The sequence below is a fragment of the Chlorocebus sabaeus genome, chromosome 25 (assembly GCF_047675955.1).
Source record: "Chlorocebus sabaeus isolate Y175 chromosome 25, mChlSab1.0.hap1, whole genome shotgun sequence".
Taxonomy (NCBI): Eukaryota; Metazoa; Chordata; class Mammalia; order Primates; family Cercopithecidae; genus Chlorocebus; species Chlorocebus sabaeus.
This window is the reverse complement of record NC_132928.1, coordinates 7,606,826-7,629,338: the sequence shown is the minus strand read 5'-3', so window position 1 is coordinate 7,629,338 and position 22,513 is coordinate 7,606,826. Positions and strand designations below refer to the sequence as shown.

Genomic DNA, 22,513 nt, shown 5'->3' with positions numbered 1-22,513 from the left:
GCTCTGCCTCTGGGTGAAATCTGTAGTCCTTACTTGCTGCTATTTTCTACCATCCTAATAATAGCTCATTGTTAGGCAGACATGACGCAAATACACTTCTCACCATCTTGGGAGATTTGGGGGGTCTTACCTTCTTATTTAAGTTATTTGTTTGATTATTTCTTCTTTTTTGTTTTTTTTCAGTTTGTTCTCTTTGTTTCCCTTAGTTGGTAAAGAAGACAAGTTGTTGATGAAGGAAACTGGCAAAATATCAGCACATCTTGAGTTCTTTGGTGATCTGCCTTCTCCAAAATCTTCTGATCTGTCCTACACCTGTATGAAAAGTGCTTCACACAATGAAACTGTCCTTACTTGGTGTCATAAGTGAGCTTACTAAATTTGGTGTGTGCCATCAATAACCCCTCACCTTTCCATCTGGGGTAGCAGCTACAATTACCTCTTTTTTTTACTATCTTGTTTTGCCCTAGAACAGGCAGGAACATCTTATATTCAACAGCTTATCTTCATAGGTGCAGGACAAAGACAGAAGTAGAAGTCATCCCTCTGCTTACCTGAGACAAATGCATATTTGACATGCATTGGGAATCAGACACATCCACCCCTGACCCTCTGCTGGGAGCATTTTTTATCTAAGATATTTTTGGTTCATCTCTTGAACCTCCTTTCTACCTCCAGTTATCCCTGAGTCCCACTCACACCCCTCTTCTTTATTACTCCCTAGAAAGGAAGTAGAAAGGCAAAAGACTTTTGCCACTGAGTCACTGAAAAGAAAGAAATCTGATAATCTGGAAATTAAGGGAAGCCAGGGAAACATATCCTCAACCCTTAAGGTGAAGCTCCCAGTAGTCACCATTCCAAGAATATGGGACCTCAAACTCAAGCACCTTTCTTGAGACAGAGTCTTAATAATGAAATGTGGGAATGGGAATGCATGTGTTTCTTTGTCTATCTCGACATTTTTTTCAAGACCATTTTTGTAGCCATCCACAGCTGTTTTGTAGGCACAAAGAAAGGGGCCCTACTTCCCAGGCTGTGGCTGTGAAAAGAAGATAAAAATTTCAGGACTCCAAACTCACTGTGCCAAAGGGCAAAGTTAAGCTTGGGAATGGAGTCATTCAAAATTGCCTTTCATTTTGTTCCTAAATAGATAGCTACAAAGGTAGAAGGTTACAGGCCTCCCCAGGGAGCCTCCCTCAGAATTCACTCACAAGAAAATTCTCTGTGCACCCCAATGTGCAGAAATGTATATCAAAATATTCATTGAAACATCTCAGCCCTGGATCTAAGATTGGGTGAGGTATAGGAAGAAAGGGTAATGTACCAAAAAAAAAAAAAACCAACTAGAGTAGGATATGGTTTCTGTCTTCTAGAAATTAAAAGCACAGCTTATCTTCATAGTTAGAGAACAAAGGCAGGATTAGAAGTCATCCCTATGCTCACCTGAGACAAATGCGTATTTGAATACTTCCTTTACTCTATGTTTACTTTATCTTACCTAAAAATGAAGATTCACTGAGCCGGAGCCAATGCATAGTTGACTATTCCTCTATCCCCTCTTTTCACATTTAAAATGTGGATTCAGTGAACACCAATCTAGCTTCAAAAGAATGCAATTGCTTGCCTATTCTTTCCTTTTTTTTTTCCCCGAATCACAGATGTTCCTGTGACTTTGCGTTCCTTTTTCCCCGGGCACATCCTCAACCTTGGCAGAATAAATCTCTAGATTGGTTGAGTCGCCTCAGTCATTTTCTTTGGTTTTACATGGCCAAAGTATATCTTCCCTCTGCGGCCTTCCTTTGGTCATTAAGGATATTCTTTCTGCCATCGGGTAACCAGGTGGTACTACCTCAACCAGAGCCACCATCTTCACATGGGCACTTCTGCACCTTACTCTAAGATGTGGTTGCCACTGAGCAAATATGTATCCATTTGACTTCCAACTCTTTCTTTTTAAAATTAACATTGGCATTTTTTAGTTTGCTTTTTTCATTGACAAAAAAATATACGTGTATGGTGTACAAAATACACACATTATCAAACCGGGAAACAAAGCTAATAAACATACACTTTACTTCACACACATCATTTTCTGTGGTGAAAACGCTTAAAACCTACTCAGCAATTTTCAAGTATACAATACATTGTGATTAGCCACCATGTGGTACAATAGATCTCTTAAACTTATTTCTCCTGTCTGGAATTTTGTATCCTTTGAACAATATCTCCCTAATTCTCCCTAATTTTCAACTTCCTTTGTTCACCATGTCTTCAATTCTTCCTCCCAACCAGAAGGCTCTCCGGTCTCCATCCCTACCATCCAAATTATCTGTATGATTCAGGGTTCAAAAGAGGTTCCAATCATGCCGTGAGACTCCTCCCCCTACTCTGGTTCTTGCTAGTAGCTCTTTTAATTATGTTCTCTAGCACTTGTTATAGTGATTCATATCCTGGATATGCATGTGAATCGCCTGTGGACTGTATAAAAATATAGACCCTGACTAGACAGACCTAATCAGAATCTCTGTGTGCGAACTGCAGGCATGTGTAGTTTCACAAAGCTTCTAATGCACGGCGAGGGTATGAGAAAAACAGGTAATATATAAATGACTAATTTTAGTGTTTAACCATACCATGCCTGTTGCTACTTATCTGTCTTTTTAACTTCTAGAAGACAGAAACCATATCTTACTCTAGTTTTTTGTTGTTGTTTTTTTTTTGGTTTTTTTTTTTGGTACATTACCCTTTCTTCCTATACCTCACCCAATCTTAGATCCAGGGCTGAGATGTTTCAATGAATATTTTAATATATACATTTCTGCACATAGTAAAATCACCTAAGGGTTCAACAAACATTTTTGAATAATTTCACTGTGCCAGGCACTGGATCTAGGAAGATGAAAGCAACATGAGTCCTTTTAGACTAGAATCCATAGCTAACAGGTAAATGTTGTTGAGACTGCCATTTTACTGCTGGGACACACATGAGGCCGAGAAAGGTTTGCTATGATTAAAATGATTGACTTCTGAAAGAGGAGAGTGGAGGATGGAAGGAGCCTCTGGGTTTACAAAGGATAAAGGTTTCAGAGTATTTTGACGAGGTTCTACTCTTTGTGCCATCATCCATTCCACACTTTCCTATGCTGTGCAATGAGCAGGGATAGGTTGTAAACCAAATATCTGCACATCTCCCTCCAAATGGCCACTCATTGGAAAAATAATGTATAGCTTTCCTGCTAAAGGAATAAAGCAGGTACATGAGGCATATAAGTGAGAGCGCATGCTATGGCGTAAACATGGGCTGCATCCAGGTGTCCGTGGATGGTGTGTGTGCAAGGTCAGCTCTACCGCTTTCTGCAGGCTGCTGGTATCTCCTTGTTCCATCCCTCAGCTCCTAAGGCTGCCCAGACAATATTGGGAAAATCATGAGGGGCTTCTCTTAGGTGTCCCACTCTGTCCTTCCCATATCCATCTACCCTAGAGTATTTTCTTCTTTTATTGCCAGATATCCCCAAAATCTCTCTTCTGTTTAGCAAAAACTTTTGTGTGTATGTGTGTGTGAGATGGAGTCTTGTTCTGCCACTCAGGCTGGAGTGCAGTTGTGCAATTATAACTCCCTGCAGCCTCAAGCTCTTGGGCTCAAGGGATCCTCCCACCTCAGCCTCCCTAGAAGCTAGGACTGTGGGCACCCATCACCATGCCCGGCTAATTTGTAAACATTTTTAGAGATGAGGTCTCACTATGTTGCCCAGACTGGTCCCAAACTCCTAGCCTTGGCTTCCCAAATGCTGTTATTAGAAGTATGAGCCACAGTTCCCAGCCCTAAAATCAATTCTTAAGAATGAATCGTAGAACTAAATTTACAGAAAGATGTCCTTCACTGATAAAGCACTTGGATCTTATCAAATAAATAAGAAAAGTAACATTTATTGAGTTCCTAATGTGTGCCAGGGTCTACCATGTTGACGCATTATTAGCAAATTAAATAGGGAAGATGATTGAAGGGTTGGGGTCTCCTACACCTCAGCACCTGTGACACATAGATGGCTGCTTTCTCTTCTTCCTCCTAAGATGAGCCTTTCCTGCTGCCTCTTGAAGGACCACACACTTAGTCTTTATTTCAGATCCCTTTTGAAGCAGATCTTAGAACCTCTTTGTGTTTGCTTTTTTCCTATGAGCAACTAGTTTCTTTTGCTCCCAACTCCTTTTCCAAGAGGCACAAGGTTATTTTCTAAACTAGGCCACTGGTAACCCCTAGAAAAAAAGTTTCCAATGATGGCTGCCATCTTGACAAATGGCCTTGATTCCAATGCACTCTTCTACATATGATCTACATACATGCAATATCAATCTTAATTTATATGTGATTTCAATCTATATGTAATATTGCTTTGTATATGTAACATCACCCTTTTACATGCAATGTGGCAGCAATCCATTTACTCTAAGGGATCATAATACTTCCTACCTGATAGTGTTGTAGTGAAGATTCAGTGAAATAATACAGGTAATGAACCTACAACAGTGCCCAGCATAGAGCAAGCACTCCACAAAAGTCCTCACTGTTGTCATCACTCTCCCTTCTGAAAGACTGTTGATAGTGTGATGTTCCTCAGACTACCTTCATTAGTTCCAAGCTGCCCAATTTCCTCCATCCCTCCCTCTTGCCACATACTCTCCCTTCTTCCTCTTTCCATAGAGTTTCCATCAATGGTAGTGGTGGTGGTAGTAAGAGCAGAAACAGAATTAAGAATAAATGGAAAGGTATTTCATGTTGCCTCCTTAGCCATAACTAATTATAATTGTTTCCTTAGCATCAATAAACATGAAGACTTCTGGCTGTAAAGGCATGTCAGGCACTGCTCCAGTTGCAGTTTCCAGCCCTCTCCTTGCTTCCTGTCACATATGACTCTGCAGGCTGCCGCTAGACACTGTGGCTTCCTGTTAGACCTGCTTTGCGTGAACTTTGTTGTCATTGGGAATTTAATCACCTTCTGAGACAGGGACCACTGCTTTGTTAATCGGAACCAAGTTGTGATGTCAGAAAGGAAAATTAGCAACAGTTAGGTTCCAGTGTTATGAACCACTACTTAGGGTGCCCTGTCTCTGTCTAGAGAAAGAAAAATACAGTGATCCTAAATGTAAGTAATTCATCATGACCCAAAGAAAGTTAAAGGAAAATTAACTTCATAGCATAAAACAGCAGTGACATATAAACCTACAGAACGAGTAGAAAAGATACTCAAGTTAAAATTATGGGTTGAGAGGAGATCCACGGAGTGAACTTAAAATAAATGTATCGTTACAGAAAGGGTTGAGAATCTCTCAGGCACTTTAGCCTCTGGATGTCCCAGACTATTTGATGCTGTTTATGTTTTATGCTAGGACAAAACCAAACAGGCCCACTGAAAGCCAAGCCAGGTCACTGGTGATATTCCTAGGCCTGGCTGCAGGAACCTTTAGGGGCTACATGCCCTTCCTTTGGAGAAAAATGCTATCCTCTCTTACCCTCTGCTCTTGACTAAATAGATTTTATACCATCATCCCCTTAAGAAAAACGGGCGGGATCCAATCCCAGTTTTCTGTCTGTGTAATGCAGATATTAGGAACCACTAGGCAGCACAGCCTGGAGTTCTCATTTTCTTTTGAATATAATAGCTTCTTGCAAGGAACATAAAAGCAGTTGTGCAGCTACATTTGGCTTTAGCAAAAGGAGAAATCTATGAAAATTTAAAAATTAATATAGAACAAGGGAGACATTATGTGATTTTTTAAAGGATTGTTGTCAAGGTACCTTGTATCCGGGTGGGGAGAAAGAAACTATCAGGTTTAGGCTGAGAGTTAGATTTGACTCTGCTTAGTGGGGTTCCCGTCCAATTTGTTAGTACCCTGGTGTCAGAGAGACAGGGGTTCCCCTGAGACAATTTCAGGTTTGTTTGGTGCTTTGAGAGGCCAGGCTGGGGAGAGGTTCAAGGAGGTGCCTGTTACCACCAATGAGAACAAGGGATGCATTTCCAGGGGCTTGGTTTGGAGGTGGGTGGAGTCTACCTTCCACAGGGACATTGGCGATTTGGGAACAGATATAGGCTACCAAGGTCAAATGCTTAATCCTCAATTCAACACTGAAAGAAAGATGTTTCTTTCAATAGACCAAATTTCCTCATACTCACCCAAGAACTTCCAGATTTAAGAGGACACTAACATGTAGTGAGAACCCAATAATGTGTATATTATTATGGATGGATGGAGGAATGTCAATGCCAATAGCTAGCCACAGGACACAAGTTCTTTGCTAGTATAGTTAGGTGAAAAATAATCTAGACTCATGAGTGTTGAATGGGCCCAGATAGTAATTCAGGGTAGGTCGTTGATAAAATGGCAGGTTTGAGGGATTAAGTTCAGTAGATTCAGGATATTTTCTTTTTTTTTTTTTTTTTTAATTAATTTATTATTATTATTAAACTTCAAGTTGTAGGGTACATGTGCACAACGTGCAGGTTTGCTACATATGTATACTTGTGCCATGTTGGTGTGCTACACCCATCAACTCGTCATTTACATCAGGTATAACTCCCAATGCAATCCCTCCCCCCTCCCCCCTCCCCATGATAGGCCCCGGTGTGTGATGTTCCCCTTCCCGAGTCCAAGTGATCTCATTGTTCAGTTCCCGCCTATGAGTGAGAACATGCGGTGTTTGGTTTTCTGTTCTTGTGATAGTTTGCTGAGAATGATGGTTTCCAGCTGCATCCATGTCCCTACAAAGGACACAAACTCATCCTTTTTTATGGCTGCAAAGTATTCCATGGTGTATATGTGCCACATTTTCTTAATCCAATCTGTCACTGATGGACATTTGGGTTGATTCCAAGTCTTTGCTATTGTGAATAGTGCTGCAATAAACATACGTGTGCATGTGATATTTTCATATTCATTCAGGAAATACGTAAGAAGAGAGCACCAGGGGTGATTCTAAGTGTTACACATGGCACAACACCCAAGTAAAGACATTGAATTAGTGATTTTAAAACTTCTCACCAAAAAAACTCATGCAGGGGAGTTTCATCTTCTCACAGGCTGCCTGGATTCACCTCAGACAGGGGGCAGGCTGAGAGAGGGCCATTGAGTTTTAGTGGATTGAGTCTATAGCTTCTGATCTGACTCTCCACTGAGGAAGTAGAAGTCTTTGGTGCCCAGGAAATTAGAGTGCATGGGAGATGACAAGGTCATTGCTGAGACTGTTTCCTGTGCAGGGATCAAGTTACTTTAGAACCTGGATCTCTCAGAATGAATTACTCGGGTCTCTGAACCTCAAACCAAATAGATGAGCTTTATATTTAGGCCGCACATTTCAAGACTGAAATCAAAATTGTCATTTTGACTACAGTGTCTCTTACTTGGAGCTATGGCAAACAGGAAGGAAAAAGGTGATGTGGGGCTTCACTAGAGCTTCTAGAAGAGTAGGAAGAATGACCACTCTCATTTGACACCTCTATAACAGCTGCTGTGTTATGATTAGATACATTAATATGATTAAAGATTTCATCTTCTTATGAGGTTCCCAGACTTTTTCAATTTTGTTAAGAAACAATCAGAATCGTTAAATAACTCTTCCAAAGCAGGTGACAGAGTCAAGATTTGAATCCAGGGTTTTGATATTACAGCCCATCTTCTTTTTCTAGAGCTATCAAGGGATTCATGGCACACCACATCTAGGTGTGCTATGGCGGGAAGCAGAATGCCAGGGGAATGTGTACTTCATTTATGTCATTGCAAATTAATTTTTTTGGGTTATCTCTTCTGGCACATCATTTAGCAATAGCAGAGGATTTAAATTAGATTTTCTTTAAGGGGATGTCCATGACTAGATTCTTGCTTGAAGACCTTCAAGGCAGGCACTAGTGGTGGGGCCTGACGTCTGCAGCATGTCCTTGTGAAGGAGAATCTGAGCTGGCCCCTCTACCTTCTGAGTTACTATGCTAAGAAAGGAAACAGACAAACAGCAGGAGGTTGCAGTCCCCAGAAGTGGCATTGTTCTTCTCCAACCGCCTCTGCTGTCTACCCTGTTACCTAAACAATATTACTCTAAATACCTGAAATAGTCATCTTCCAGGAATACACCTGATACTTGCAAAACAGGACAGGTTTCTGTCCATAGGACTTTAAGATGCAAGTACGTTTTGTGTTTTCTCTGTATGTCTGATTGGTCCTCGTTGTTTCCCTAACACCAGTTCATTTTCTGATTTTTTTTTCTCTTTGGCCAAGTGCCTCATTTTCACACCGTGTTAGTAACAACCATTGGGTAGACCAGTGGCATGCATGGCTGGCTTGCATAGAGCCCACTCTTCAACTTCATGTTTGAGCATATGCCATGTCTTACATCTCCCTGTCCTGTGAGTGATGTTGCAATCAATACAAATAAACTTCAGGGGCCCTAGGCTATAGGTAAACTGTGCCAGCATAAATCCATGAGGTGTTGAGAATCTCTCTGTCACATACTCTGATGCTCTGTAATTCTATTTTTCTGCCTACCAGTGCCCTCCCACAGATTCCAGGGCTTGGTTTAGAAATCTCCCTGCCTTTCCCAACTTGGCTTACAATGATCCCACCCCAAAATTTGTACTTCTCAGGGGAGACAATGGAACAATGGGAACTATAGGGATTATGTTATTCTCACTATTTGACTCAATCTGAACTGTGTCCACTGTAACAGTTAAGGTGTAGGCAAATAGGCAAATCTCTCTCAAAATCATCCCTGGACCACCAGCATCAGAATTAGGCACTTGTTAAAAATGTAGATCCCCTCAGGACCTCCTATTTATTCAGAATTTCTGCAGTCAATACCCAGAAATCTGAATTTTAGACAAGTTCCCTTTTGTGTCGGAGCCCCTGCAGGAAACTGATGACACACTCAAATTAGGATAATCTTAAGAGAGTTTAATAAAGGGACCATTTCAGAGAGGTAGTCAGGGTAAGGAGAAGTCGCAAGTGCTGTGCGCTGTTAAGAGCCTGGGTGCAGCTATGCAGGTGCACGCGCAGCAAGTGGGTTACTGGAATCTGGAGCAGAGGGACTGTGGGAAGGGCCATAAGATAGTATGTGCTTGGGATTTTGCCATGGAGGGACTCAGCCAGTGCTTGATGGCCTGATAGGGGTATAAGCACCTAACCCCACTTTGCCAATCTTCTGCAAACCAGAAGCCAGAGGCAAGAGAGCCTGTTGTTTTGCTACACAGGAGGCCACCCCTGGGTGAGAAGGATGGTGAGTGGATTTGCGGGACAAATGGAGACTGCCTGGCCCCTGACCCACCCACAGCAAACCTTGAGAACCACTGGGCTAAACATTTCTCTTGTCCCAGGCCGATTAAGTCCAGTCTCAGTTCCATAAATGAGACAGAGGGTGAAGGGAAGTAGAAGAGGTGAAAATGGAAGGTCCTATTATGGGAAATCCAGAGAAAGCCAGAGATCTAGGAAAAGAGGATTAGGGAGCTGCAATTGTGTGAGCAAGTCTAGACTTCACTTCCCTGGCATGCTCCGAATTCCTCTCATGCTGCCCTGTGCTTTTGGTCACCTTCCCCTGTGTGTGTGTGTGTGTGTGTGTGTGTGTGTGTGTGTGTGTGTGTTTTCCTGCCTCCTTTTGCTTGGCACTTTTTCCCTAACTCCCCAACCTAGCATGAGACTCTTCTCTTCAGTGCTCTGGGAATTGGAGGTAGCATTTTGCATGTTTTAACTCTTCCTGTGGTCTCCATGATCTGCTACAAGTGGTTCCCATGTTCATGGGCACTTTTTCAAGACTTCATCTGACTGTTTCTGGAAGAGTCTGTGACTACAGTAGTCCTCCCTTATCCACAGTTTTGCTTTCTGCAGTTTTAACTACCCTGCAGAACAGTACAACGAGGTATTTTGAAAGAGAGAGAGAGAAGGATCACATTTACATAGCTTTTAATGCAGTATATTGTTACAACTATTCTAGTTTATTGTTGTTCATCTCTTACTACACCTAATTTATAAATTAAACTTTATCATATATACACATGTATAGGAAAGCACATAGCATGTAAAGGGTCTGGTACTATCAGCAGTTTCAGGCATCCACCGGGAGTCTTAGAATATATCCCCCATGGATAAACGGGGACCACTACACTTTCTAGCAAAGCTGTGACATTGAACAGAGAGGTGAAACACCAGTGAGAGCCACTAGACCAAAGGTGAGTGTTGGGGGAATCTTTAGAGAAAGCTCTTTTGGCATTTTTTAAAGAGTTTATTGAGGTGCTTGATATAATTCAAGATTAACTAAATTGTCTCAGTTTATATGTTTTCAGACCAGGGATTGCTGCCAGCTCCCTAAAAGTAACCATTTATCTTACGGGTATTTTAGCAGTTCATATTGTGGAAACCGTCCCAAATCCTACCTTCATGATTTTTTAAAAATATGATACACTTCACTAATTTGCATGTCATCCTTGTGCAGGGGCCAATGCTAATCTTCTCTGCATCGTTCCAATTTTAGCATATGTGCTGCTGAAGCAAACAACGAAAAAAGTATGCATTTTTTCAGTAAGAAAAATGCATACTTTTTCCTTTGTTTGATGACACACTTTGCCCTCCAACTATATTTTCTTTGTTACACACAGCTACACTTTGCTATGCCCCTGCATCCTTCTTGTTGCATCGGATTCCATGTAAAGCAAAGAGAATAAAAATTAGATTATCTCCCATCTACCTGGGGAAGTCTGACAGCAAAGCATAAAATCCATTGACTTTTCCCGTTTTTAACTGAAAATGGAATTTGAATTTTACTCTCTTCTTCACACCTTAAATCCAACCATTTGTTCATCTAAGCGCATATGCATTTCACCACAAAGACTCAAATCCACTGGGGAAGAACAAACTGTAATAGTTTACATTTATTGAGCATTTACTACATACCTGTCATTATTCTAATGTTTACTGTAGATTATTTTATTTAATCCTCACAAGCACACTGTGAAGCAGGTACTTATTATTGCCACATTTCAAATGTGGAAGGTGAGGCACACGACAGTTAAATAACTTGCCTAGGCTCATACTCCTGCTAAACCTTCGAGCCAGGATTAAAACCAAGGCAGTGTGACTTGAGCCTGTGCCCTGAACCACAAAACCATGCTGTCTCTCTGAGTATGAAGAGTTTCTGTACTTAAGTATGCCCCTCTGTTTCCTTTCATTATTCATTTTTTATCAACAGACATTCATAAAGTGTCAAGCACTGGTGGCGAGAAGCTGAATAAGACTGGTTCTCCTTTTGAGCAGGAACATGGGAGGTCTACAAAACAGGGGAGTGATAGATCCCTGCAATATATGTGAGAGGCAGAATAAGAGGTAGGAGTAAAGTGCCCTGGAAAGACAGAGCAGGAAGTGACTTTTCAGGGAAGTTTTTGGAAAACATCATCGTTGAGGTCACAGTTAACCCTATCAAATAGCAGGTACGTGATAGATCTTTCAATGAATTGCAACAGAAATTCAACAAGAAGAGAAAATAATGATAAATGAAAGAAACACCAAGGGCAGAGAGTGGCTCTTGACTTTGCTCCCCAATTTGAGACTCCATTTGTGTATAGCAGATTGGCAGCAGAATGGGAGTTCCTGAGATTTAACTCTCATGAGATGCCGTGGGTCCCTGTGTGCCTGAATCAGGACCTAGAGGTGGCTGAGAGTCCAGCTCACCGGTGGAGGGGAGGAAAGGTTTGTTTTCTTCGCACATCTATCGCTAGGTTCATGGGTGAGGTGCCCCTTACAAAAGATGGATTTACAAGAGAAAGGTGTACAAAGGTACTAATATAAGTTTTATGTGGATGGGGAGCCTTTGGAAATGAAGACCCAAAGAAAGAGAGAAGCGTGTTTATTTTTGGGTTGATGAAGAGTGGATAGTCATGGAGAAATATGATTGGAGGACAAAAGGTGTGATCTGATGGTAACAACCTGGGGGGAACTTAGCAAGGCCTCCTTGTTCAGATTCTTCCTGGCCTCTGTGTCTTTGAGGATAAGGAAGTTCCCTTCCTGTAGGTATAGGGATAGTACTTTTTTTTTTTTTTTTTTTTTTAACTGAGTCTCATTTTGTCACCTAGGCTGGAGTGCAGTGGTGTGATCTCAGCTCACTGCAACCTCCGCCTCCCAGGTTCAAGCGATTCTCCTGCCTCAGCCTCCCAAGTAGCTGGGACTACAGGCGCGTGCCCCCATGCCTGGCTAATTTTTTGTATTTTTAGTAGAGACGGGGTTTCACTGTGTTAGCCAGGATGGTCTCGATCTCCTGACCACATGATCTGCCCACCTCAGCCTCCCAAAATGCTGGGATTACAGGCATGAGCCACTGCACACGGCCTGAAGACACCTCTTGAATGAGGATCTTATGGCCTCTTTCAGGTAGTCAGAAAATTCTGTCTAGGTTTTATAGCCTGCTTAAGGGAAGAGGGGCAAGAGAAGGTCAGAGAGTGTCCTTACTGCTTCTACTGTTTTCTAAAATGCCAAGGGGCCATATATTATAGCAGCCTGTCCTGAACTCCAACAGCAAGGGTAGAAGAGGGCAGGGTGATAGCCCAGTCAGGAAGTGAATGAATGGGACTCACAGCCACACTGAGTGTCTCTAGTAACGCCAAGAGCTCAGGTGAGGCTAAATCAGTCAGGAGCCCCCATGGGCCCAAAGAGGATGGTCAGGAGTAGGACAAAGACCTCACTAGTCATAGAACAGAGATAGGAGGGATGTTTTCTCTGCACATGCCAGTTATAACAGTTGAATATGCACTCCCCAGTACTCCCAGAGACTCTTACGTTGTGAGAAAGTCAGTCCTTTCAGAATGTGGAAGACTTGTCAGTTGGACCTGCCAAATCCACCTGTATACTTTGCTATAGTATCAGAAATTATTCCTTTTTGTTTTATTTTCTCTCTCCCCATGGACCAAGATGGATTTCCAGCCTGGATGCTTTAGTGGGGATTCTACCCAGTGGTGGGGGGAAGGACCACGTGCCCTTCCAACCTGGCATCAGCAATCCCATGAGGCTCACCATGAGTCACTGCAGCGGCCCAGACTCAGCTGTGTGGAGTCTCAGACCCTGGGGCGAAACCAGCTAAGTTCATGGGTCTTTCCTGTCTGTGTTCTCAGTGACTCACCCGAAACAGATAATAACAGTGAGGTTGAGCACACCATGTGACTGGTATCAGCCAGAACAGGTCATGCTGTTAACCCTTGGATCCCAGGCCACTGACTGCCGACTCCCAGGCCCTAGGACAGGCCCATGACACACTTGAGTGGTGTCTCCTTCCTTTCTCTCTGGGGTCCTTGGTCAAGGTTTCAGTTTTGGAAATACGACCTTCCCTTGTAAAGGATCTCAAACTTGGGGTGGTTACTGATAGAGACTGCACCAATAACTACTACCCAGGAGGGGCCCATTGTCCCAAAACACCACCAGAGCACAAGTGAGGAGTTTTCATTCATCAAATTGGGTGTTCTTCAAAGTCGCCAAGGTGCAGATCCTGACTCCTTTCCTGGTTCTTTCCATCAGTTGGGTGATTCCCAAAGTCTGGGGAAAGAAAGAGAATGGAGGAATTTAAGAATGGAACAGATGATTTCTTCCACCTCAGACAAGCAGACTGTGAGCTCACCGTGTATCTTAAGTATTTGTGGGAAGAGTCCCAGGCAGGACCATAACATGTCAGCATATGACTTAAAGGCTTGGTGACAGAACAAGGATCCACGCAGCTCAGCTGCCCTGCCAGGGTGTCCTCATTGGCTCGCCAGCTTCAGATCACGCCCCAGGGTTGCTGCATTAATTATGAAAACCTCTGGTCAAGGCTGAAAGCCTGCAGGATGGATATGTACTATGACCTCATCATTCACATGCGATAGTCCAGAGGTCTCTAAGACTCTCCAAAATATTGTTATGATGCAACCTTTACCCCATAATATGTGACAGAGCATAACTCAAAATTTAAGTGATCTCTGCTGACCCTTAATGAGGTTAAAGTGAAAAAACAAAACAAACAAACAAACAAAAGGCAAGATGAGCTGAGATGCTGAGACTTGGCAGTGATCTGAGTGCTGAGAGTTGCTGATTCTTCAAGATACACTCCAGGTCATGGGGCAGGGTGTATATGTACATACGTGTGTGAGTGTGAAAGAGTGGGAGACTGGGTGGGAGACTTGAGTAGGGAGAGGGATGGGACATGTTGCTATGGAGAGACAGCAGTGAAACAGGCAGTATGACCAAGAATACAATCATATCAGACTGTTGAGGATCTGGGTCTCAGCCTGACATTCACTACCCAGGTGACTTTGACAATTCATGAGTCTTCTCTCTTTCACCTGTAAAAAGTGGGATAACGAAGGTAAATTTGCTCAGTGAGGAGATAATATGTTGTAATTGCCTAGGAGAGTTCTAGTCACATAGCAGATCATCAGTGAAGGTCCAGCAAGCCAGGCCAGAAAATTTTATGAACAGTGAAAACTGCAGCCCAAAGTTCTGTGTGTTTCTCAATAGGAAAACACCTGTATCCATCCCATTTTATGGTGTACAAACACTTTCACTTATGTCACCTCATTCTTCCTCTCAGAAACCCTCTAAGGAAGTTATTGTAGTGATGAGGAAACTGAGGCCCAAGGCCACACAGTGGGCAAGGCTGGAACTGGATCCCAAGTCCTATGCATCCTTCTGCTACCCCATGAGGGAGCAGTTGCAAGTCATGAACACACGCCCATCATGTAGCATCATGAATGTGGCACCGAAAGGATGAGCTCAAAATGCTCAAAATCATTATATGCACAAAAACATTATAAAGATTTTGTGTTAACTGCAGAACCTCTAAAAACCAGGCATTGATTCCTTCACTCCAGAAATATTTATTGAGGATCTACAGTGTGCTGGGCACTGATCCCAATGCTGAGGATACATCAACGAAGAAACCAAACAAAGCCCTGATTCCCAAGAGACAACAGTAAACAATAAGAACAGTAAGTGAGTAAAGTATGTCATATTTTAGTGGTAAGTGCTTTGGGAAGAGGAAGGTGTAGAGCAGAGCAAGAAGGATCCGGATTGCAGGCCACAGGGTGGTTGCAATTTAAAATAAGTTAATCCAAGTCGATCAAACTAGGGAAAAGATTTAAGTTTGGGGGCAAGGGAGTGTTCCAGGCAGAAAGGAAAGTCAGAGTCAAGGCCTAAAGCAGACAGGTGCCTGGCATATTTGAGGAAACTTCAGCACCCAGAGCACAGGGCTGGCATCATGAAGATGGATGGATTGATTATGATGGTCGATCACCAGCCGCAAGCTTAGTTTTATGGTTTCTAGAAGAGTCTATTCAAGACTACAAGGGTCTTCCACTGATACACTCACAAATCTGAGCCTTTGGGCTAGTATATTGGATGAGATAGTATCGTTTTAGTAAGGATTATTTTCTCTATCAAGGGAATCTTTTCAATAGTGAATTGTGTTCTTGTACTTAAAATATTTCATCTCTAAAGCTTCCATTGATGTCCGACTCTGCAGAAATGACTTGGAGGTGTAGACAGGACCCTGATATAGGGATCTCTATTGATGACACTTGCTTGACCTGCTGCTGTTTAGTTATATGTTCATAAAGACAGCCCGTAGGTCCCATCTCTTTACTCAGGCACTGAAGTTCTCCTGGCATCTGGCCCCTCTTGACCTTACCTCCTCTGCTGTCTTTTACGCATCCCGAACTGTAAGTCAAGCTAGAAACCTGTGCTCTCCAAATCCTGCCAGAACCAATTTAGAAGAAAAATATTTTATCTGTGTAAAAGTTTGTATAAAACAATTAAGCATACATTGAAATCTATATTTGCATTTAATTTTCTGATAGCTTTAAACTAATGTAAAACATTTTTAAATCTTTTTGGTGAATAAAGTTTGTCCCGGTCCCCTCCAGACAGTGTGCCTTTCCTGGTGTTACCTGTCTCTCCTTTCTTTGCCGTAGCTTACCCATACTTGGTATCAGTGATCAGTGTGTCTGCATAAGAAAAAATTTAAATCAAAAGTGTGTGGCAAACGTTGCAAAACAGTTTTCATAGAAAATAAAATATTTTTAGATACAAGTTAATGCTTCCCAGAATTAGCAGCAGATAAAATTCTAGGAGACCCCTGTATCTTTCCCCCAAGCAGAGAAGGGCACTGCTAAGTGATCACTGGCAAGAAGCTCCTGGGCTACAGCACACTTTGCAAACTGCAAAATCACAACAGCAGAATTTCTGGTGTTTGTACTATAATTCTGGATATATTTACTTGCCATATGTTTTAGACTTAATCTAGTCTTTTTCTCTTTCCCTCTCTCACACTGGCATTTTTCTGCTTAACACCATTCCAGGTGAGAAAAGTTGTAAGAAAATAATTAAAGTTTGAGTCTTGGTTCTTCCCATCTTTAAATGGATAATAATAACAACAGTAATAATAGCAACACTAATAACAATAGCAACACTAATACCCATAGCAACACCGACAATCGATAAAAGACTCTAGGCAATGATTGAAGTGATAGTATTGGAGAGACAAGTTGACATGCAAACACCAACTATAAGAAGAAAAAATCTGAGGAGAATAAAAGACAAACCAATCCATAAAGTAATTTAGACATTGATTTTAAGAATACCCTTTACTTTCAAGTTGTAGTTTCAGGCCTCTGTTAATTTTACTCTAGTTTAGATAAAAAGTAAGGGGTTTCTGCAGCCGTAAGAGTGTGCTCTTTGCGGAGTTCCACATATCATTATTTCCTTACAGTGCCAATGATTCTGGAAAAAGTGAGAAAGAGATAGTGAAGAGGGAAATGAGAATAAAGGAAGCTGGACCTAAGAATTAAGTTTATCACCCAATAAAATACTTTACTTTAAGACTGAAATTATTTAAAAATTCCCTGAATTATCAATAGGCAGTGGCATTTACTGTATTAAAGCATCTGAAAAAGTGTGTGTGTGTGTGTGTGTGTGTGTGTGTGTGTGCTCCTAGTTACAAATTATGCAGGCAAAGCAATTTTCCCTACTTTCCCCTACTTTGGGGATAGGATTAAGTCTAGAGTAAGAGACAACTATTTAAGGCAAATGGTTCTATTGTAAAATTAGGATTATATGGCTCTGTAAGGGCAAGAAATAATTGTGGATTGGAGATGAGGGAGAAAAGGAAATGGAGATGTACACACATACACACACACACACACACACACACACACACACCCCATAGTCCTTGATTCTTCCCATCTCCATCCCTAACCACATCTACCTCACATTACAGTGGGTCTCAATTCTTTTTCTTTTTTTCCACATAAGTACAAAGACTGTGCATAGATCCTGGGCTATAGAGCCCTCGAGGAAAGCTCAGCCATGCAGCTTGGAGGGACCTGGGGCCTGAGAGGCAGGGAGATCAGAGACACTGGAAGAAAAGACAGTCAATGAAGAAAGGAAGGTAGTTCAGATGATTTTTTTAAATTGCACATTAACTCTTCCAGAAGAACAGAGAGTAGAGAGAGAAGCCTGGGGCTTAGGAAGAAGGAGAAGAAAGAGAAAACCTCCCACCCAGCAGATGCATATATTTTCCCCCTGTTTGTTCTTTTCTAAACCTGGTTGCAGGGAAAAAAAGCCCAAGTTCTAGTTACTAATATGTAAGATATGACCCAAATGTGGATATCTTCCCTTCATCATAAACCAGGTAACTATAATAATAATAAAAACAAAGCACTTAGAGGTTATGGGAAGAAACTATTTCTGCTTTCAAAACTTTGATTGGAGAACTTTGTTTATTTGAAAAAGAGAGCTTTTAAATTATACTTTGTTTATGACAGTTGGTTTATTACACTTTCTTCCACTTATGCTTGATTGCAACCGGTCAGAGCCAGTGTCCCCAGCAATCCTAAATAGCTAACCATGTTCATATTGAAAGCATGACACACCATACATACACAGACACACACATACACACATGTACATATGTGCACACACATACATCCAGCCATTCTTTGAAATCCAGCTCTTATCCCTCCACATCCTTTTTGAACATTTCCTGGGTTTTCAGCCTATGTGATAATGAGAACTATACCATGTTATTTGGTTGTTTATGAGTTAGTTACTTCTCCGGAACTATTATAGATTCTGAGCACCCTGAAGGCAAAAATCCCTTTTTACTCCTTGTCTCGCCTTTCTGTCTACTGCCCTCTACTCATCATGACACAGGCTGAGCATCTAGTGTGTAATGTAATAGCTTTGTAATTGTACAGACTATAATACAGACATCACCACTAAGCTTTATCTTCCTCTGACAGTAGGCAAACTCATGACAAGATCTTTTACTACTTTTTTATTTTATTTTATTTTTTGTTTTACCACATGCATCTTTTTAAAGGCAGTCCTTTAGGATACTTCAAAGAAATCCCTGAGTACATTTTACAAAATTTGCTCCCTGCCCACCCTCACCCACCAATGCAACACAACTTAGCAAATGCAATTTCTCTCCAAGTATGAACACTCAGAGAGGACTGGGTGGGACTAATTTCTCCCTTCAGTCATCCTGCCTGGGGTGGAGATCTGGCCCCTGTGGCTTTCATCATGACCGCCACCTGCAGCCTAACCATTTGGGACACACAGGAGAGGGTGGCTCTTTCTTGGGGAGATCATTGTTCAAAAGCCCCCCTATACCATTTGTCTCTCTGCCATGTTGCCTGCCAGCAGCAATGTCTGATGCCTCCACTTGGCAGTCACAGGCTGTGAGGTCATCTTTACACCACTTGCTGTTCCTTCAGCATTTAAACTCTCTGGCAGTGACTCAGTATTTACAATCGCATTAACCTGTGAGGAACGCCGTGGCTGTGTCGAAGAACAAGGCTCTTGCTGGCACCAAGGTAAGTGTGGACATGTTCTTGGGAAGAGGAGAGGGGAGGGGGCAGGGAGCCAGGCACAGCATGATGGGATACCTGTGTGTGGGGAGCTCTCTTCCGCTCTTGGCAGGACATCCAGTTCCCAAAGAAGGAGAATGACCTGTCATGCTCAGTCTAGTTTGTGCTGTTGCTTGGAGGAGAATGACCAATTGCTGTCTTGTTCACAGGCCAGAGTGAGCATATCCCCCATGCAACCAACACATATGCGTAGGGCAGGCACAATGACATCCATGCAAAAGGAGCTTCTCGGGTAACGTTACCTTTTAGGGGCCCAAATGAAACATACATGCTGAAAATCAATCTCACTCCTAGAGTGGGAAAAAGCAGAGAAAGTGCTTTCTGCTATGGAGGTGAAGACATACAGGAAGGATAGGCCTGAACAACTCAGAGGAGTCCTTCAAACTCCAGAGAATAGATGGTCATCAGCAAAATGCTCTAACAGTTTCTAAGTACAGTGAGCCCCCAAATTTAATTCTTAACATGACTCAAATGTGCACACACATGAGACACACTATTTGTTTTGTCTGTAAAAATGATGGTTTCTTTTCTGAGGGTTCACTGACTGATTGGAGTGGAGGAATAATTTAGAACCCCACCAATTTCAAGCCTAGTTGCATATGATCATTTATACAGCCTTTTAATGAATGTTTAGCCAAGGTCAAATGCTGGACTTTCAGATACTTCTGCCTTCTTCCTCCTTTCCAGAGAGATGGTATCGTTAGAACTGGTATCTAAGTAAATGTTGCTACCTTGTGGGAGAGGGGAGGGCTATGGGTCTTCCAGCTTCTTTGGTTCCTAGACAACTCAATGGTTGCCCACTCTGCTGCCATTTGTGCACATGTATTAGGCTAAAGTTACTCAGCCCCTGAGGACTGTTTTTAGGTCCTGACCATGATACATAGGAACCAAGGGTAGCAACCAGAAAGCTAAGCTTCAAGGCTTCCAGCAACCAGACCATGCAGTACGCCCAAGCTGACCTTGATGGGGCTGCGCCCAGGGAAGGATGAATCTGCCTTCTCTCAGGGTACATACAGGGAGCAAACCAAGAGCCTCACAATGTTTAACATTCTAGAGTGAAAGTTTAGTTCTAAAGAAAGTGAGAATTCAGAGTGACAATGTGATCATCTAGTCCAGTGGTATTCCAATACAATTTAGCAGACACTTTACAAAAAATGAATTTGAAAGCCAGTATGCCATATAGATAAAAGTAGGTCCCTTACTTATCAAGACCCATAGGGAGGGCCCAGAACTTTGCCCAATGTGAGCTCCAGGGCTTCACAGATATTTTTCTATGGAAATACCAATCTTTTCCGAACTCATTGTCTCCTAGATGAAGAAGCTAGGACATAAGTAATTGAAGTAAATTGTCATATAAATTGCAAATGGGAGAGCCTAGACCCAAAATATTTCTCCATACTTTCTACTACATTATACGTTTAACATCCCCAAAAGTTAAACTTGATCACAAGGACTAGGTGCTGTTAATGTTCAATTGCAAACCTACATTTTGATGCGCTTAAAGTCAATGGCTTCTATTGGCTAAAAACAATTTATTATCAGAAATAAGTCATTCTAACAGCCATACTTAAGTGCATAAAGAGTGAAAAATTCTGACATGTTTCATTCTGACTAGTCTTTACTTAAAAACGTTCTTATGTCTAGCCCTAACGATACATCCCACCAATGTCTGTAACATATAGTCATGTTAAAATCACAGAAACACAAGCAGGCATTGCCTACTCAGCACTGTCTACTCTTCTTTCTGTTTAGCTTGGTCTATTCTAATTAATACACTATTAAGAGTAGATGAATAAACCTCAGTATGTTAGTGAATTGTTTTACATACTTGCTGAAGTAAAGCTTACTTGGGATTTATAGAACAGAGAAGCAAGTAAATGACTTTAGGCCATGATTAGAATGCCCATAGAAAGAATACAAGAAGAAACATATTTCAAGGAGGCACTGAAGATAAATGTATCAGGCACTTTTAGCCCCATATCAAGGCAATTGGCATTCAAACCTTCCAAACCCTGGCCAGTGTGAATTAGTGGGGCATTTATTGCATGACTGATGACTTATAAACACACTTCGTTGCTACACAAGTTCAGGCAATTACTGGGCAATTATACCAGCAAACTACCTAGTAATTAAAAGATGGAGTCTTGTGTGGGCTGCCATTTGGACAGCAGTGGCTGCTTTCTTACTTCATTGACATGATCACATTCTCTTGAGAAGACCAAATGCCTTCAGGAGCCAGTAGATAGATGACCCACTTGTAAAGCAACTGAATGACAAGAAGGAAGATGGCTCTTATTCTGAAATGTTCACAGCAGTTCTTCCTTAGTTAAGAGAAAAGCCATAAATGACCAAGAAACCATGTCTACAGATGCCTAAGCCCAAGGTGCACATGTAGGGTGAACATTTATGTGCCAAGTGTCTACCAAGTGCAGGGTACATGAGTAGTCTTGCAACAAACAAATGACCCTTACATGAGATCTGCAAGGTTCTGGGCATGAGATTGAGTGTTTTACATACACCATCTCATTTAATCTTTACAACTAGTCTGTAAGGGAGGAATATATTATTATTTTTATTTTAAAGACAAGGCTCTTTAAGGAAAAGCTAAACAGCAAGAGCCCACCTTCTCTCTGCTAGTGAACGGTCAACTTGGGACTTTAACCCCCATCTTCTAACTGCAGATTCTCTGTTTATTCCTTTTCAGTATTTCCCTTCTCTGGGAGGAGGAAAGATTGAAAAAAATTTAAAGATGTGATTCTAGCCTTCCAGGAGATGACTGAGAGTGAAATAACTCTGGAACAATTGGAAGTAGCTCATGAGCCAGGGCAAAGGAATATAATGTGGATTAAAGCACCAGTCAAGAGTAGAGGGCTAAACACATGTGTTCTGAATGTACACAGTTAATCCAGAAGGATGCCATAAATGAGTGTGAGTTTTGAGTCAGGGTCTAAAAATTATGAATGACTATTTTTAACCTCATCTACCACAAGCGTTTAATTATGTTGCTATACTTCCATCAGCCTACCTCTGTGACTATTGGACGGAGAGTTGAAAATGTATTTTTCTTACCCTTGAAAATATGATGTGTTGGAAATTGCTGACAGGTGTGATCACATTTTGATTGAAAAACCAGCTGGTTTGGTTTGGGCCCTGATTTCAGGTGCTTGATAACTAAAGCCTTAATACATTTCCTTTCCTTATTATTTCAGAGAGTACTGCAAAACTGGGAGACAGTGCTGTTAACAGTTATCAAGTTCTGTATGAGCCTTACTAGTATGGAGACAAGCAAAGCAGGCATAAGTGGTAGACATTTGGACCAACTTTAACAATTAAAATAGGAACTCATTTCTGGCCCTAGGAACAATGCAAAGAACAGGAATCCAGTTTCTACTAGCATGAAGAATCCTCAGAGGTTGGTTGAATGAGAAATTTCTTAATATCAAGTACTAGAGTGGGTGATAAGATAGAGAAGGAGGGATGTGGAAAGAGACCTGGTTTCACCTGTTACCAACAGGTTGGCTTTATCACTCTATACTTTACTATTCGACTTCACACAATTAAAATAATACAATGTATTTGAATGTGAAATGTATGCAAAAGCA

At 41.7% G+C, this 22,513-nt stretch overlaps 1 long non-coding RNA gene and 1 other non-coding gene across 2 annotated transcripts; both read right to left on the bottom strand.

Annotated features, from left to right (window-relative positions):
• Window positions 1-222: 222 nt before the first annotated feature.
• Window positions 223-13,758, bottom strand: LOC119619730 (uncharacterized). Its single transcript, XR_005236230.2, has 4 exons — window positions 13,628-13,758; window positions 13,401-13,545; window positions 7,392-7,446; window positions 223-312 (listed from the first exon to the last, which is right to left on the bottom strand). It is a non-coding gene; the product is annotated as an uncharacterized lncRNA (long non-coding RNA).
• LOC119619914 (U6 spliceosomal RNA) lies at window positions 10,418-10,521 on the bottom strand. The gene has a single exon (XR_005236341.1). It is a non-coding gene; the product is annotated as a U6 spliceosomal RNA (small nuclear RNA).
• Window positions 13,759-22,513: the final 8,755 nt, after the last annotated feature.